General features: G+C 47.0%; 1 protein-coding gene across 4 annotated transcripts in view; it reads left to right on the top strand.

The window, feature by feature from the left end:
* HMG20A (high mobility group 20A) overlaps positions 1-3,180 on the top strand; it is a 100,697-nt gene extending 97,517 nt beyond the window's left edge. For 2 of the 4 annotated variants that reach the window (XR_011250454.1, XR_011250455.1), the window contains 2 exons: positions 1,713-1,958; positions 2,883-3,180. The gene's annotated coding sequence lies outside the window, so the exon portion shown is untranslated. The remainder of the gene's footprint in view (positions 1-1,712; positions 1,959-2,882) is intronic. The other 2 variants (XM_069560155.1, XM_069560161.1) reach the window with 1 other exon arrangement.
* The last annotated feature ends 13,430 nt before the right edge of the window (positions 3,181-16,610 follow it).

Genomic DNA, 16,610 nt, shown 5'->3' on the forward strand with positions numbered 1-16,610 from the left:
CACATCACACACAATTCCCAGAAGCCAGTCATACACGTGACAGGCCTCTCCCAGATTCCTCCTCCACTGGGCCTGGGCCTGTGTTCCCCGAGGCCTACTGAGTGACGGATCTTTATGAGAGTGATTTAGCAGGAAGTTCTCGAGGAGAAACGCAGAGCAGAGGAACGGGGAAGTGGGACAGGGAAGCAAAAAGAAAGAAGCCGACCAAGAGTATCAATTTAGCGGAAGTCACACAGAGGGTGACTTTGGCTCATTCCCATGGGACAACCTCAGAGTTGTCCCAGTCAGGGGCAAAGAGAGCTAGGGTATTGATACTTCTGCATGGCCAGTCCTTGGGGGACACAAATTTCCAGGCACTTCCTGTTCAGGATGGTTACAGGCAGAGTTGGGCAATCCTTCAACAGAGAGAGGGTATGAAGGCCCAGGGGTGGGCAAAGGCAGGGAAAATATGGAGGGAAGTTTGGGGGAGTGTGGGGTCACACAGGTGTAGGGGACATAGGTCAGGAGAACGGGGGAGGGGAAGGTTAAGGAGGGCTTCCCTTTGGACAGCCCACTCAAAGCTCACCTTCCAGTCTGTTACCCTCAGAAAAAACCTACCCTAACGTCTTGAGTTACCCTCAGCACCCTCACCCCACCCCTGGAATTCTCCAGATCCAAAGTTATTATCGTAATAACAATAAGCCCATTGTGCACACTTCCTGACTAATCCCTTCCGCGTGGCCTGGAGGAGAGAGGGGCAGGCCCAGGGACTGAAGGCCCGTCTTAGGCCAGGAATTAAGGCTGAGCCATCTGGTGAGGTCAGGTGTGGGAAAGACCCTGGCTCACAGGCAGGCCCTGCCATCCCACCCGCTCTAACACAGTTGGTTTCCAGTTTCTGCTCCATTGCAGCCAAGGTCTGCTTCTGACCTCGTGTGTGAGTTGCTCAGTCATGTCCAACTCTGCAACCCCAAGGACTGTGGCCCACCACGCTCCTCTGTCCATGGGATTCTCCAGGCAAGAACAATGGAATGGGTAGCCATTCTCTTCTCTAGGAGATCTTCCCGACTCAGGGATCTAACCCAGGCCTCTGGCATTACAGGCAGATTCTTTACCATCTGAGCCACCAGTGTTCCGACTAGAACTGCAGAAATCTAAGGGTACTCCCTGAGCAGGCACAGTGCCCAAGATCCTGTGCTAGGCCCTTGCATTCCTCATTTCATTTTCCCTCATGTCCAGCCCCACAATGTAGCTATTAGAGTCTATTATTTAGATAAGGAATCCAAAGGTCACAGAGATTCAGCGGCTGATCGATCGGAATGTGCACGATTGCTGAGTGATGATGTCATGTCTAAATCCAGGCTCCTGGACCCCTCAGCTGGACATCAGTCTCCATCTCCGAGGTCCTGTCTCCAGGAATCCACACTGGAATCAGTAAGAAGTGGAGTGCCCAAGCTCGGGCTGGATGGGCCAGGCCTCATGTGTGCCTTGGCACCAGCAAAGCAAGGCATGCCCCAGACGAGAAGTTTTGGAGAAACAATCCAGTTTTGAAAAATCGTTGTAGAGTCATAGTGGAAGAACTCAGACCATGGCAGGACTTCTTACTCTTATTTTGTGATTTAGGATTAGCTTTATTTTAATTTGTAATTTGTAAGTGGAGGGGGGTTGGGGCGCGTTTTATTCTTTTCTCCAGGCTCAGGTCCCATAAATAAAGGTCTTCATCTGACCCTGCATAGGTCTGGAGAATACTCTTGAGAATCCCTTGGACAGTAAGGAGATCAAACCAGTCAGTCCTAAAGGAAATCAACCCTGCATATTCATTGGAAGGACTGATACTGAAGCTGAAGCTCCAATACTCTGGCCACTTGATGTGAAGCGCCAACTCATTGGAAAAGACCCTGATACTGGGAAAGATTGAGGGCAGGAGGAGAAGAGGGTGACAGAGGATGAGATGGTTGGATGGCATCACCGACTCAGTGGACGTGAGTTTGAGCAGGGTGTGGGCAGGTCCTGCAGGGAGGAGCTGCTTCCTGGTCTCTTTGGCCCGTGTGTTAACTTACCAAAGACAAACTGTGCAGCTTCCGCCTGTCAGGCCCTGTGCACCGCACCATGCAGGGGATACAGTTGTTTCTCCTTCCTTACCTGGTGCTCTTGGAGACAACTACACACACTGATGTGCTTTGTAGACTGTAAAGTGCTGTGCACTCACTTCCCAGTTCCATAGGCCCTCCTGCTCTCCGCCTCTTCTGATAGGAAGCCACTCCAGGACCAGACAGGATCACACAGTCACACCACCTTTGAACATACAAGACCCCTTCCTGTGGCTCCTGATACCCTCTGCTGAGTATGACAGAGGTTTACTCAAGCTCTCTGGGGAGGAAACATCAGTCTGCTGGCCTAGCACCCAACCCAGGCCCACATACATGACAGCCACTCAGGAAATGTTGGTTCAAGTTTTCAGAATTGAATTGAGCTCAGTCACTCCAGAGCCCTGGGCAGTCATATTTTTCTAGGAGAGTTCCCTGGCTGGATTCCGATTATCTTCTCACTTCTTTCTTGAGTGTGTGTTCCATACCTGCTCCCATCCCCTCCTTCCCACCTGGTTCCCATGCTCCCCCTTCTGACCCTGAGTCAGTCTCCTTTCTGGTAGACTGTGTTCTGCCAGCTTCTCCTTCTTGCCTGAGACTCCATTCTTTTGTATTACCCAAAAGGGGACAGAACATGTGCTTTGGAACCTAGGCCCCTTCATTTACTATCTGGGCAAGTCAGACAAGCAGCTTCCCTCCCCAAATCTCGATTTCCCCGTCTATATGATAGAGAGAATGGGTTGTTGGGATAATTTGAACAGAATAACATATGCAAGTTGCCTGGCACATAATTAAAGTTTAAAATATCTTTCCCCTTAGGACCTCTCTGGTGATCCAGTGGTTATGAATCTGCCTTCCAATGCAGGAGACATGGTCCAGATCTCTGGTCGGGAAACTAAGATCCCACATGCCTAGCAGCAGCTAAGCCCATACACCACAACTACTGAGCCATGTGCCAAGAGCCTGTGCTCCACAACAAGAGAAGAGTAGCCCGCACTCGCTGCAGCTAGAGAAAGCCTGCAAGCACAAAGCAGCGAAGACCCAGAGCAGCCAAAAATGACAAATAAATAAGCTAAATACTTTAAATAAATAAAAATATCTCTGCCCCTTAACAAAATCTTGTTGCTTCTTCCCTTTCTTCTATTTGTTCTAGTAATGCTTATTAAGCACCTGCTTTCTACTAGAGACAATGTAAGGAAGACACAGTGCCAGGTGCGTGCATGCTCAGTCGTGTCTGACCCTTCACGCCCCCACGGACGATAACCCACCTGGCTCTTCTGTTCGTAGGATTTCCCAGGCAAGAATACTGGAGTGGGTTGCCATGACCTCCTCCAGGGGATCTTCCTGACCCAGGGATCGAACCTGTATCTCCTGTGTCTCGGATTCCTTAACATTGAGCCACCTGGGAAGCCCAGGGAAGACATAGTACCTGCCCTTAAGAACTGTAGAAGGGGTGGGAGAAAAATGAACAGAACCACATACTCTGAATAGAGAGGCGGGTTCTTAGGCAGCTCTGAAAGTCTTCCTGAGGAGGTGAGGCCCGGAGAGTCCTGGACAGTCAGGAATCTCTAGGTAAGGATGTGCTGTCAGCCAGGGGAGGTTTCCAAGTCAGCCAAGGAGGCTCAAGATTCAGGACATCTTCCAAGATTCTGTATCAATTCTGGGTCATATTATTTTTCTTTCAGGGCCCCCAAATTATATACGGTTCAGGCCTGCTTAAATGCACCTCAGCCATCTGTTGGAAAGCCTGATCTGCCTTTCTGCAGACTCTCTGCCAGATTCTCTATCACCCTCACCTTCTCTGCTTTCAGCACTCTGAGGGTGTTGCTCCCTCAGCCCTAGTCCCTGGCAGGGCATCTCTGGGTGAACAGGGCAGGGCTTCTGCTTCCTGACTGGAGGGGCTCTGTGACATCCAATGGACTGTGGTGAGTTCTCTGAGGGTGAGGGTTCTCCCCCTTGCACCCTGAAGGCATTGCACATGATAGGTCTCAGTGAGCTCTCATGCCTATGGCCTCCCTGGACTGAGAGGCAGGCGGGCATGAGTTGGCCTGGCTGCCAAGAATCACTGAAACCTAGTGGTGGGCCTGAGCAGGGCTTCTTTTGGACAGAGGTGTGCTCTCCTTCCCAGGCTTCCCAGGTGGTGCTGGTGGTAAACACCCCGCCTGGCAATACAGGAGATGCAGGAGATGTGGGTTCAAGCCCTGGATCAGGAAGATCCCCTGGAGAAGGGCATGGCAACCCACCCTGGTAGCCTTGCCTGGAGAATCCCATGGACAGAGGAGCCTTGTAGGTTAAAGTCCACAGGATCCCAAAGACCTGGACACGACTGAAGCCACTTAGCACGCATCCTCTTACCAAGTCGCCGTGTTAGTGGAAAGGCTGGATACAATGGCAGGCAAAACCTTTTACATTCTCGTGGCTGGGATGAGAGTGGAACCTATAAACAATTTGGACCTATAAGTGAAGCTTAAATGCATGGGAGTGGGGAGTGGTGAATATAGTGAAGAGGTTGTGCTCAGCTAAGAGCTTCTGTATCAATTATAAATCTCTTCCAGTTTCTAACCTGATCTCCCAGGACAGACCTACTTGGTTCCCCTAGCTGGTTGGGGGAGGCCCAAGGCCCCAGCAACATGCTTGACCCTACCAGGTCCAGGGGCTCTGGGTAGGGCTCAAGTGTTAGGTGGGCCCAGGGCAGCATCGCCACCTCCAGCAGCTGCCAGCATTCATCCAGCCTTACAAGTGCAGAGCCAGAGCAGACTGGGTCATCACAGTCTGGTGGGCATCCCTGCCCCAGGGGCCAGCCCAGGAGCCTCCCAGGAACAGTGACACACAGGTGAAGTCACAGCCCTGGGGGCCATTAAAGGCAAGTCCCCGAGCTTTCAGCTAATTACACAGGGCAGAAATGCACAGGAGCTGTCCACCCACTCATTAAAACCCGGCACAGTCCTCACTCACTTGCTTTCTTCCTTCCTCAATAATTTAATCAGTTCAGTTCAGTTCACTCAGTCGTGTCCGACTCTTTGCAACCCCATGAATCGCAGCACGCCAGGCCTCCCTGTCCATCACCAACTCCCAGAGTTCACTCAGACTCACGTCCATCGAGTCCATGATGCCATCCAGCCATCTCATCCTCGGTCGTCCCCTTCTCCTCCTGCCCCCAATCCCTCCCAGCATCAGAGTCTTTTCTAATGAGTCAACTCTTTGCATGAGGTGGCCAAAGTACTGGAGTTTCAGCTTTAGCATCATTCCTTCCAAGGAAATCCCAGGCTGATCTCCTTCCGAATGGACTGGTTGGATCTCTTTACAGTCCAAGGGACTCTCAAGAATCTTCTCCAACACCACAGTTCAAAAGTATCAATTCTTTGGTGCTCAGCCTTCTTCACAGTCCAACTCTCACATCCATACATGACCACAGGAAAAACCATAGCCTTGACTAGACGGACCTTAGTCGGCAAAGTAATGTCTCTGCTTTTGAATATACTATCTAGGTTGGTCATAACTTTCTTTCCAAGGAGTAAGCGTCTTTTAATTTCATGGCTGCAGTCACCATCTGCAGTGATTTTGGAGCCCAAAAAATAAAGTCTGACACTGTTTCCACTGTTTCCCCATCTATTTCCCGTGAAGTGATGGGACCGGATGCCATGATCTTCATATTCTGAATGTTGAGCTTTAAGCCAACTTTTTCACTCTCCTCTTTCACTTTCATCAAGAGGCTTTTTTGCTCCTCTTCACTTTCTGCCATAAGGATGGTGTCATCTGCATATCTGAGGTTATTGATATTTCTCCCGACAATCTTGATTCCAGCTTGTGTTTCTTCCAGTCCAGTGTTTCTCATGATGTACTCTGCATAGAAGTTAAATAAGCAGGGTGACAATATTCAGAATTCACTCAAAAGGCCATTAGGGTCCCTACCCCTTTCCTGATACTTGTTGAAGGCGGCAGGAGGGTTGCGGTGAAGCAACCTTGAGTTGGCCAAGTGAAGTGGCAGCCGCTGGGGTCAGGAGATTGGCTATACACAGAGGGACTGAGCAATAGGTTAACATATTGAGGATGTTGGGAGGCAGAGTTCTTGCTGTTGGAGAAAGAAGTTGCAAATATGAAAAGGGAAGAAGCTAGAATGACTCCAGTGGTGGATTAGAAATAGAGTTATTGATACGACTTACAGTTTTCAACATATGGATACAGAAATAAATATAAATGTAAGTACACACGTGCAAATATTCTCTAGCTCTGGCCACTGTACAGGGCCTGGAAACAGCACCCCCAGCCCTCCCCAACAAGAGCAATGAGCAAACCTGGAACCCAGATAGGCTTCTTAACGCCATTCTCCGCTAAAAGAAACTAGGGCTCCTTGGAGAAATGGCTACTCCCAAGGGTGAGGCAGGGGAAATAAACAGCTGAAACATCTTACAGTTTCAGTTGGAAAGTACTCAAAGAATGATGGGGACATGTCAAAAGGAAATGAGATAATATTCAGAATATATAAAGAACTCCTACACTCAACAACAACAAAACAAACAATCCAATTAAAATATAGGCAAACAACCTGAATAGACTTGCTCCAAAGAAGATACACAAATGTCCAACAGGTACCTGCAAAGATGCTCATTAGAGAAATGCAAATCAAAACTACAATGAGAGTCTGTCCCACTGGGATTAGGATGGCTACTATGAAAAAACAAAAATAGCAAGTATTGGCAAGAATGTAAAGAAGTTGGAACACTCTCGGACTGTCCCTGTAGCTGTTATGGAACACAGCATGGTGATTCCTCAAAAAATTGAAAATAGAGTTACCATATGATCCAGAAATCTCACTTCTGGTATATACTCAAAAGCATTGAAAGAAGGGGACTCAAAGAAATATTTGTACACTTACGTTCATAGCAACATTATTCACAATAGCCAAAAGGTGAAAGCAACTCAAATGTCCCATTGATGACTGGATGGATAAACAAAATGTGGTCATACATATGGTAGGGTGTTATTCAGACTTAAAAAGGAAGGAAACTGACACATGCGATAGCATGGATGGACCTTAAAGACATGGTGTTAAGTGAAAAAAGTCAGTCATAAAAGGACAAATACTGTATTATTTCAAATGGCAACCCACTCCAGTGTTCTTGCCTGGAGAATCCCATGGATAGAGGAGCTTGCTGGGCTACAGTCCATGGAATCACAAAGAGTCGGACACGACTGAGTGACTTCACTTTCACTTTCAGAGTAGTCAGAGTCAAAGAAATGGGAGAATGGTGGTTTCCAGGGGCTGAGAGTAGGAAAAAGGGAGTTATTGTTTAATGACGACAGAGTTTCAATTTTATAGGATGGAGTCTGGGGGACTTCCCTGGTGGTCCAGTGGCTAAGAATCTGCCTGCCAGTGTAGGGAACACAAGTTCAATCCCTGGCCCAGGAACTAAGATTCCAAATGCTGCAGGTCAACTAAGCCAATGAGCCACAACTACTGGGCCTGTGCCTGAGAGTTGCGGCTACTGAGCCCGCGAGCCCGCGAGCCCGTGCTGCACAATGAGAAGCCGCCGTGGTGAGAAGCCCGCACACCACAACTAGAGAAAGCTCGTGTGCAGCAACGCAGAGCCCGTGGACCCCATCAAAGACCCAGTGCAGCCAAAAACAAACGAAAATTTCAAAAAGGAACATCGATTAAAAAAAGAGTTCTGGAGATGAGTGGTGGTGATAGTGACACAACAATGCAAATACCCTTAATACCAGTGAATTTCACGCTAAAATATCTGAAGTAAGTAAGTAAGTAAGTAAGTAAAGTCACTCAGTCGTGTCCGACTCTCTGTGACCCCATGGACTGCAACCCACCAGGCTCCTCAGTCCATGAGAGTCTCCAGGCAAGAGGATACATTTTATTTTACGTGTGTTTTACCACAATGTTTTTTTTTTTTAATTTAAAAGAATTTTAAAGGACACAGAAATCAATTTGAAGTGCTCCAAATTCCCAGATCTGGGACAATTTGAGCATCAAAATAAATACTGATTACAGTCTATCAGACTGTATTCATGTAAAGAAATAAATCAGTAAACAAATGGGGAGAAGAGACGCCTCCTCCTTAGAGCAGAATGCCAACTAATAAATGTAGAAGGAATAATGGAATTGGAAAAACCAGACTTTGCAGCCACTGTAGAAACATTTGGTGTGGGCAAGACTCATTCATGGATGTTAAAGTTATCAGGTGAAATTATCATGAGGGACAGAATATTTACATAATCTTAAACTCTCTCTCCACAAAATATTTACTTGTTGTTCTTATTAATTAATTTAACAGTGGAGAAGCCTGGCAGATGCCATCTTAACCAAGTGTTAAAAGTTAATGTTGCCAGTAATGGGACAAATTGACCAGGTGCCACTCATCAACAGAGGGAAGAACACAGCATCACCTCTGTGACTTTCCTGCCAAAGGTGAATGATATCAGATAAACACACTGAGAGACATTCTACAAAATAACCAGACTGTAATCTTCACAAGTGTCAAAGTCATGAAAGTAAAGATTGCGGGACTGTCTCAGGCTGAAAGAGGCAAAAGATACTTGATAACAAAAAAGCAATATGTGATCATGGACTGGACCTTTTTGATATAAAGGACAGTATTGGGATAATGGTTGAAACTGAATTCGTAGATTAGTTGGTAGTATTATAGTATCCTGACTTCCCTGGTTTTAATGTGGTTTTGTGAAAAAAAATAAGCTCTCTTTCTTTTTCTTTCCTCCTTTGCTTCCTCCCTTCTTTCCCTCCACCCTCCTTCCCTCCCTCCTTTCTTTTTTCCCTCTCTCCTTTCTTCCCTCCCTCCCTCTTTTCTTTCTTCCTCTCTTTCTCTTTACCAGTGCATCTACTCTGTTACCCACTTGTGAAAACATACTCAACCGAATTATAGTAAGTCCCCTACATACAAACAAGTTCCTTTCCAAGAACATATTCGTTAAGTCCAATTTATTCATAAGTCCAGCAAAGTCAGCCTAGGTAGTCAACTAGCACAATCAGCTTTATGCCACTATACTATAATGGGGCTGTAATACTTTTCACACAAATAATAGATAAAAAGCAAACAAACACAAAAATATAGAAAACATTTTAAATCTTACACTACAGTACCTTGAAAAGTACAGTAGTACAATACAGCAGCTGGCATGCAGGGTCTGGAATCAAGTGTACAGGCAAGGAGACTCCCTGGATAGAGGAGCAAGAGGAGGGGGGAGATGGTAGAGTACTACTGTGCTCTACCCAGTTGTTGTTTAGACGCTAAGCTGCATCTGATTCTCGTGACCCCGTGGACTGTAGCCCACCAGGCTCCTCTGTCCATGGGTTTTCCAGGCAAGAATACTGGAGTGAGTTGTCATTTCCTTCTCCAGGGGATCTTCCCAGACCAGGGATCAAACCCTTGTCTCCTGCGCTGGCAGGTGGATTCTTTACTACTGGGCCACCAAGGAAGCCCACTCTCCCCAGAACTGCACAGCAAAGTACATCAAAGCACTACCGCTTTTAGAGGATGCACGCACGTGGCAACGGACACCAGACACATGAGCTAACTCACTACACTGGACATGCAAACACACACTGACATCTCTGAAAGTCTGCAACTTGAAGGTTCGTATGTAGGGGACGTACTGGAAGTCTATGTCTACCAAATATTGTTCTATATGTTCCACATGTAGAACAATATGTAAGTAGTTTTGTTTGTAATGGATCCTAATTAGAAATTACTTGTATAAGTCTAATCAGGGTGTCATAACAGAATACCATGGACGGGGTGACTTTAACAACAGAAATGTATTTTCTCATAGTCCTGGAGGCTGGAAGTCTAAGATTAAGGTACCAGTGGGCTTGGTTTCTGATGAGACCTCTCTCTCCAGCTTACAGACTGCCACCTTCTTGTTTTCACCTGGTCTTTACTTTCCACTTCTTCTCCCTCTTCTTATAAGGACACCAGTCCTGTTGGATTAGGGCCCTACCCTGGTGATCTCTTTTAACCCTAATAACCTCCTTAAAGGCCCAATTTCCAAATACAGTCACGTTGGTAGTTAGGGATTCAATTCATGAATTTTGGCAGGACACAATTCATTCCATAATGGTACCCAAATTCCCATTAACAATGGAATGCATAAATAGTGGCTATTTATTCAGTGGAATACTACATGGCAATGAGAGTGAACTGCTAAAAATACACACAACTACATGGATGAATTTCACAGACATAACATTGAGCAAACATTTCAGATAGAAAAGGATACAGACTGTATGCTTTCATGTATATGAAAGTCAAAAACAGGCAAAGCTAAACTATGGTAAAGTTGTTTGAATAACAGGAGTGGTAGATTTGCCGCCAAAGAACATGAAGAGACTCCTGGAGTATCAAAGTGTTCTGGGCCTCAGGCTGAGTAGTGATTACATAGCTGTTTATATACGTAAAAATCAATGAGGCTGAAGCCATAGAAGCAACCCAAGTGTCCATTGACTGATGAATGAATAAGAAAACCACGGTCACACTTACGGGGCAGTTTTATTCCACCTTAAAAGGGAAGGTAATTCTGCAGTGTGCTACGACACGGATGAAACTGGAGGACATGCTAAGTGAAAAAAAAGGACAAGCACCGTATGATTCCACTTCTATGAAGTACCTAGAGTAGTCAAAAGCGTGGAGATGGAAAGCAGACGGTGGTTGCCAGGGGCTGGGAGGACAGGGAAGTGGGGACTTATTGTTTAATGTGCGTAGAGTTTCAGTTATACTTGATGAAAGAGTCTTGGAGATGGGTGTAGTGATGGTTATACAGCATTGCGAATGTATTTAATACCATAGAACTATATGCTTAAAATGCTTAATATAGTAATTTTTATGTATTTTATCACAATGAAAAAAATTGGAGGAAAAAAATCAGTCAGGCTGTAACATAAGATGTATACAGTTTACTATATAAAGATCATATCTCTTACTTTATTTATTTTTTTTTCTCCCCTCCCTCCCTCCTCTGCTCATATCTCTTACTTTAAAAAGCTAAAAAAAATATGGAGGGTAGTGAGCTGAAATATGGTGAGAATGTATGGTATGGAGAGAAAATAGGGGAGGGCGTGGGAAAAGACTGGAAAGAGACAGACCCTGGTTCTAGGCCCTTGTAGGGTTTGGATTTTTTTTCCTTATAAGGAGTTTAGCTTTTTTTCCCCAAGAAAAAGAAGCCATCAGAAAAGGTCTAAGCAGGAAGTGACATGGTCCTGTTGTATTTTAAAGACCTTTCTGGCTGCAAAGGGCTCAGCAGACTTGATGGGCAGGAGTGGAGGCAGGAAAATCCAGCCACATTAGCTCCTGTGGTCCCAGCCAAGGACTACAGAGGCTTGGCCCAGGCAGGTTCCAGAATCATGAGAGTTGTTGATGAATTGTTAATAGGTTGAGAGAGAGGCAGGAGTCCCGGAGATGCCCAGGCCTTTGCCTCAGGTGACTGGGTGGGCTATGATTCATCATTTAGGAGCGGTTTAGGGCACAGGGGAAAAGGATGTGGGTGCAATCATGATGTGCTGAGTTTGAGGTACCCATAGCACATCCAGGAGGCAGTGAGAAATAAAAGTTTGGAGCACACAAAGAGAACTGGCTCGAATGCCAAGCCTAGGGGCAGGAACACAATGAGGAAAGTGGCTGTGAGTGGAATAACGTGGTGGAGACTATGGGGAAAAGGGGGAAGTGGCGTTTTTGGTGAAGGAGGAAGCTGCAGCCAGAGCTCACGTAGAATAGAGATCCAGCAGTGCAGACCTACCAAGTGTTCAAAAGAGGTGGGAATCAGGGTTTTGAATACGAATCTGCAGAGTAAAACATTTTCAATTGAAGTATACATGCAGAAAAGTGCATGAATTCTAAGTGTACAGCTTGAAAAGTTATTATAAACTGAATTCACTTATGCAAATCCATTGATTTTCAAATGTTTAGCAACTAATTTAAACTTTTTAAGTTTAAAGGACTTCTCTGGTGGTCCAGTGGGTAAGACTCCTCTCTGACACTGCAGGGGGTGGGGGTTCGATCCCTGGTCAGGGAAGTTCCACATGCCATGCAGTGTGGCCAAAAAAAAGAAAAGAAAAGAAAGATACTGCAGGCGAAATGGAACATATCTGCATGAACCTGAGGCTACCATTTTGGAAAATGAGGTGGAGGTTTCAGAAGGAACATGTAGCTGGTCTGTGGAGTCAAGGTTGTGGAGGAAACTGAGAAATTGAAAGTGGAGAGCTAGAGGACAGAGAGCTGGGACGGGGTTTGGGGAATGCTGGGTCTCATTAAAGATGTGAAGATAAGAGAAAGCTCCGAGGCCCCTGGGTTCCGTGAGGTGGCCACCCGTGGCTTAGAGATCTGTGACCGGACCATCCAGGATGGGGCTTCAGAGAAGAGGTGGCTTCACACCTAGACAGGGAAAGCCTAAGGTGTCACGGTCACTTCAGTTCAGTTCAGTCGCTCAGTCGTGTCCGACTCTTTGCAACCCCATGAATCACAGCACGCCAGGCCTCCCTGTCCATCACCAACTCAGACTCACGCCCATCGAGTCAGTGATGCCATCCAGCCATCTCATCCTCGGTCGTCCCCTTCTCCTCCTGCCCCCAATCCCTCCCAGCATCAGAGTCTTTCTAATGAGTCAGCTCTTCGCATGAGGTGGCCAAAGTACTAGAGTTTCAGCTTTAGCATCATTCCTTCCAAAGAAATCCCAGGCCTGATCTCCTTCAGAATGGACTGGTTGGCTCTCCTTGCAGTCCAAGGGACTCTCAAGAGTCTTCTCCAACACCACAGTTCAAAAGCATCAATTCTTCAGCGCTCAGCCTTCTTCACAGTCCAACTCTCACATCCATACATGACTACTCGAGAAACCATAGCCTTGACTAGACAGACCTTGGTCAGCAAAGTAATGTCTCTGCTTTTGAATATGCTATCTAGGTTGGTCATAACTTTTCTTCCAAGGAGTAAGCATCTTTTAATTTCATGGCTGCAGTCACCTGACACTGTTTCCATTGTTTCCCTGTCTATTTCCCATGAAGTGATGGGACCAGATGCCATGATCTTCGTTTTCTGAATGTTGAGCTTTAAGTCAACATTTTCATTCTCCTCTTTTACTTTCATCAAGAGGCTTTTTAGTTCCTCTTCACTTTCTGCCATAAGGTCACTTAGGACCTCCTAGATACCACGGCAGAGTCTAAATGCTGCTTAGGAAAACAGATTAGAGGAATTGATGGTTCTCTGATTTCATTTTCTCTTTTGATGAAAAATAGATGACTTTTACATGGTGGCAGAAGAAACAGAAGCTGGAGTATGGACGCAGCTGCATCATCAATGCTGTGAATTTCCCCAGCTCTTTGGCTTACCATCCCTCTGCTCATGACTCACTGTGGGGCCAACACCCAACTCCTTCCCCAAAGTCACTCACCATCCAGGGAGGGAGACAGATGAGAAAACAAACAACCCCGTGACCAGGGAGGGATGGGGCCCAAGGAGGCACGGCTCTCAGTTTGAGGTTTGTGAGGAGGTGAAGACCAGGCTGAGCATCAGACAGTGTCTTTAGAGGAAGAAGAGGAAGAGAATGGGGGTATCCTAGGAAGAGGGGACAGTGCGAGCGAAGGCTCAGAGGTATGAAACAGCTTGGTTGTATGGGAAACCGCAAGAGTCTATAAAGGTTGTGAGTAAGGCTGTGAGTGAAGGGAACTCAGGCAGGGCGTTGGGAGGGGCGCTGCTGCGGGCCTGCGGCTGTTTCCCACAGCCCATCCAGGAGGGCCATCTCACTTTCCCACACTTCCTAACCCTTTCTCCTCTCCTCTCCACTCAAGCCAGTCTTTAGACCACAATTCCCTTCCCCACTGTCACCCTTTACCTCCGTCCTAGAAAACCATGTTCCTTGAAGGCCTGGTCCAGGCCACCTACCTGTCTGAATCCCCCACGAGGGCCCTGAATCCTTCCTCCCACCTTACCCAGCCCATCACTGAAGAGCTAATCATGGCTCACCCCAGGCCTCTGTTGCTACTGTTCTAACCCTGTAGAGTGTCCATCTTCCCCCATTGCACACCCAGACGGAGTTTCACATCCTAGCACGGTGCTAGGCCCATAGCAGAGTAGTTTTTTTTTTTCCTTGCTGTATAGGCTTTCTTTTTTTTAAAAAAATTATTTATTATAATTGGAGGATAATTACTTGACAATATTGTGATGGTTTTTGTCATACATCAACCATAGCAGATATTTAAGAGCTTGTTGAACAAGTTGCCAGAGAATCCAGCCCTTTGAGTGAAATGACACCCAGTGTCCGCTATTTGAAGATAGTGCTGAGAATATTGTTTCACAAACTTGGCAGTTGGAAGAATTATGTGGCAGCATTTTTTAAAAGCATAAAACACTGCAGAAAGTGCTCCTTTAGGGGGAGGACCCCAGGGACATCAAGAAGATTGTGTCTCATTTGAACACAATTTCCCTTTTCCTGTTGACGTCTTGTGTTGTGCTGTGAAAAGGCTGCAACCCTGCACTTTTGGGCAGGCGCACTCAGCTGGGGAGATCACCAGGGTAGCTCTTTGGGGAAGGGCATTTGGAGGCTCTGGGGCTGTACTACAGGGGCCAAGTAGGCACTAGGCTCAGACTTCCCTCCACACCGGACTTCTGGAGGAGGGAGTCACACACACTTTGCCTGGGGCATCATCACAGGGGCAGGCTGTGTGGACAGACTCACTGCGTGGATAATTTAGCCTGCCCCAGACCTCAGTTTCTTCATCTGTGAAATGGGACTAATCCCTTTCTACTAGAGCTGTTACAAACAGTGAAATATTGAACATAGGACACTGAGCGTGCTGACTGGCACTGGCTGATGATTAACAAACACTTCCTTCGCCCACCCTCACAAACTCAGGGAGATGGTGAAGGACAGGGAAGACTGGCATGCTGCAGTCCCTGGGGTCACAGAGTTGGAAATGACTGAACAATGAGTCAGTCATTGAGTGACTAAACAAATGGGTGACTGAACAACAGCAAGTCTCACAAACACATAGTCTGGACCTGGCCTCTGGAATCAGCTTTCCAAGGATCACAGGCTGAGTAGCCAATCACATCAAAGTCTGCACTGATATCTAGAGTTTTTCCTTTAGCAGGGCCTCTTGGTGCCAGAAAAGTCTTTGTCTTCCTAAGGAAGGGAGCTCAAATGGTGGAAGCAAGTTGGGGAGACTGTTGGCTCAGGGCCTTCCACAGGTGAGCGTGTGTGATCACCTCTGATTATGTCACCCCGTACCCACCGCCTCAAAAGCACCAGTAGATCTCTGGCCTTTTTGCTATTGTTCAGTCATGTCTGACTCTTTGTGACCACATGGACTGCAGCACACCAGGCTGTCCTCCACTATCTTCCAGTTGACTCAAATTCATGTCCATTGAGTCAGTGATGCCATCCTGCCATCTCATCTTCTGTTGCCCCATTCTCCTTTTGCTTTCAATCTTTCTGAGTATCAGGGTCTTTTCTAATGAGCTGGCTCATCTCATCAGGTGGCCAGAGGCCTGGGCCTTCAACTTCATCATCGGTCCTTCCAGTGCGTATTCAGGATTGATTTCCTTTAGGAGTGACTGGTTTAATCTCCTTGCAGATCTCCCTGGCCGTTACCCATAGAATAAGATCTCACCTCATCAGCCAGGTTTTCAAGGCCCTTGGTGATAGAACCACCATCTGCTTTCATCCTTCATCCCATGAACATGCCCAGGTCCCCAGCTCTGTGTCTGCACTAAGGCTGTAACCTGGGCCTGGAACACTTTCCTCCCTCTTAGCTGATCCCCATTAGCCATCCACCTTCTAGTTTTGGGGTTTCCCTGGTGGCTCAGACAGTAAAGCATCTGCCTGCAATGCAGGAGACCCAGGTTCAATCCCTGGGTTGGGAAGATCCCCTGGAGAAGGCAATGGCAACCCACTCCAGTACTCTTGCCTGGAAAATCCCATGGACTGAGGAGCCTGGTGGGCTATAGTCCATGGGGGCACAAAGAGTCAGACACGACTGAGCGACTTCGCTTTCAGTTTTCTAGTTGAAGGCCATCTGGGCCTCTGCTGGAACGTAGTTTTCAGTCGTTTTTGTCTGTGTTTCAGCTTCCCCACAAGGCCCTCTGCATCTGTGGCAAGAACACACTTCAGAACCCCACTTAGGGCCTGCACAGTGCCACGCTCAGTCCCTCCTAACAGATGACAGGGGCAGAGCTTCTAAACCTAAGCCTGGCCCAGGTCGGAACATACAGGTGAGCTGAGGAGTAGAAAGGTGGGAACACACTCCTCCCGTGGGCTCTCTGAGGGATTCGGGGGTCCTGCTTGGGGGGTGTTCTGTTTTCTTCACTGACACAAAGGCATGTGGCAGTTGCTTGCTCTAAGATAACTTGTGTTATGCAAAGATAACTTGTCTATTTCTCATATGCTACCGCACTTGGATGACTTCCTCTAGCACTGCACCAAAAAGCAGCAGTTTGCAAACTGCCCCAGAGATGCTGCAGGCGGTCCTCAGGTCCCCAGCCCTGTGTCTGGAAACCAGCCTTAGATCACAAGCAGTGGAGCCAGCCAAAAGCA

Source organism: Ovis canadensis, chromosome 18 (genome assembly GCF_042477335.2).
Source record: "Ovis canadensis isolate MfBH-ARS-UI-01 breed Bighorn chromosome 18, ARS-UI_OviCan_v2, whole genome shotgun sequence".
NCBI classification, from domain to species: domain Eukaryota; kingdom Metazoa; phylum Chordata; class Mammalia; order Artiodactyla; family Bovidae; genus Ovis; species Ovis canadensis.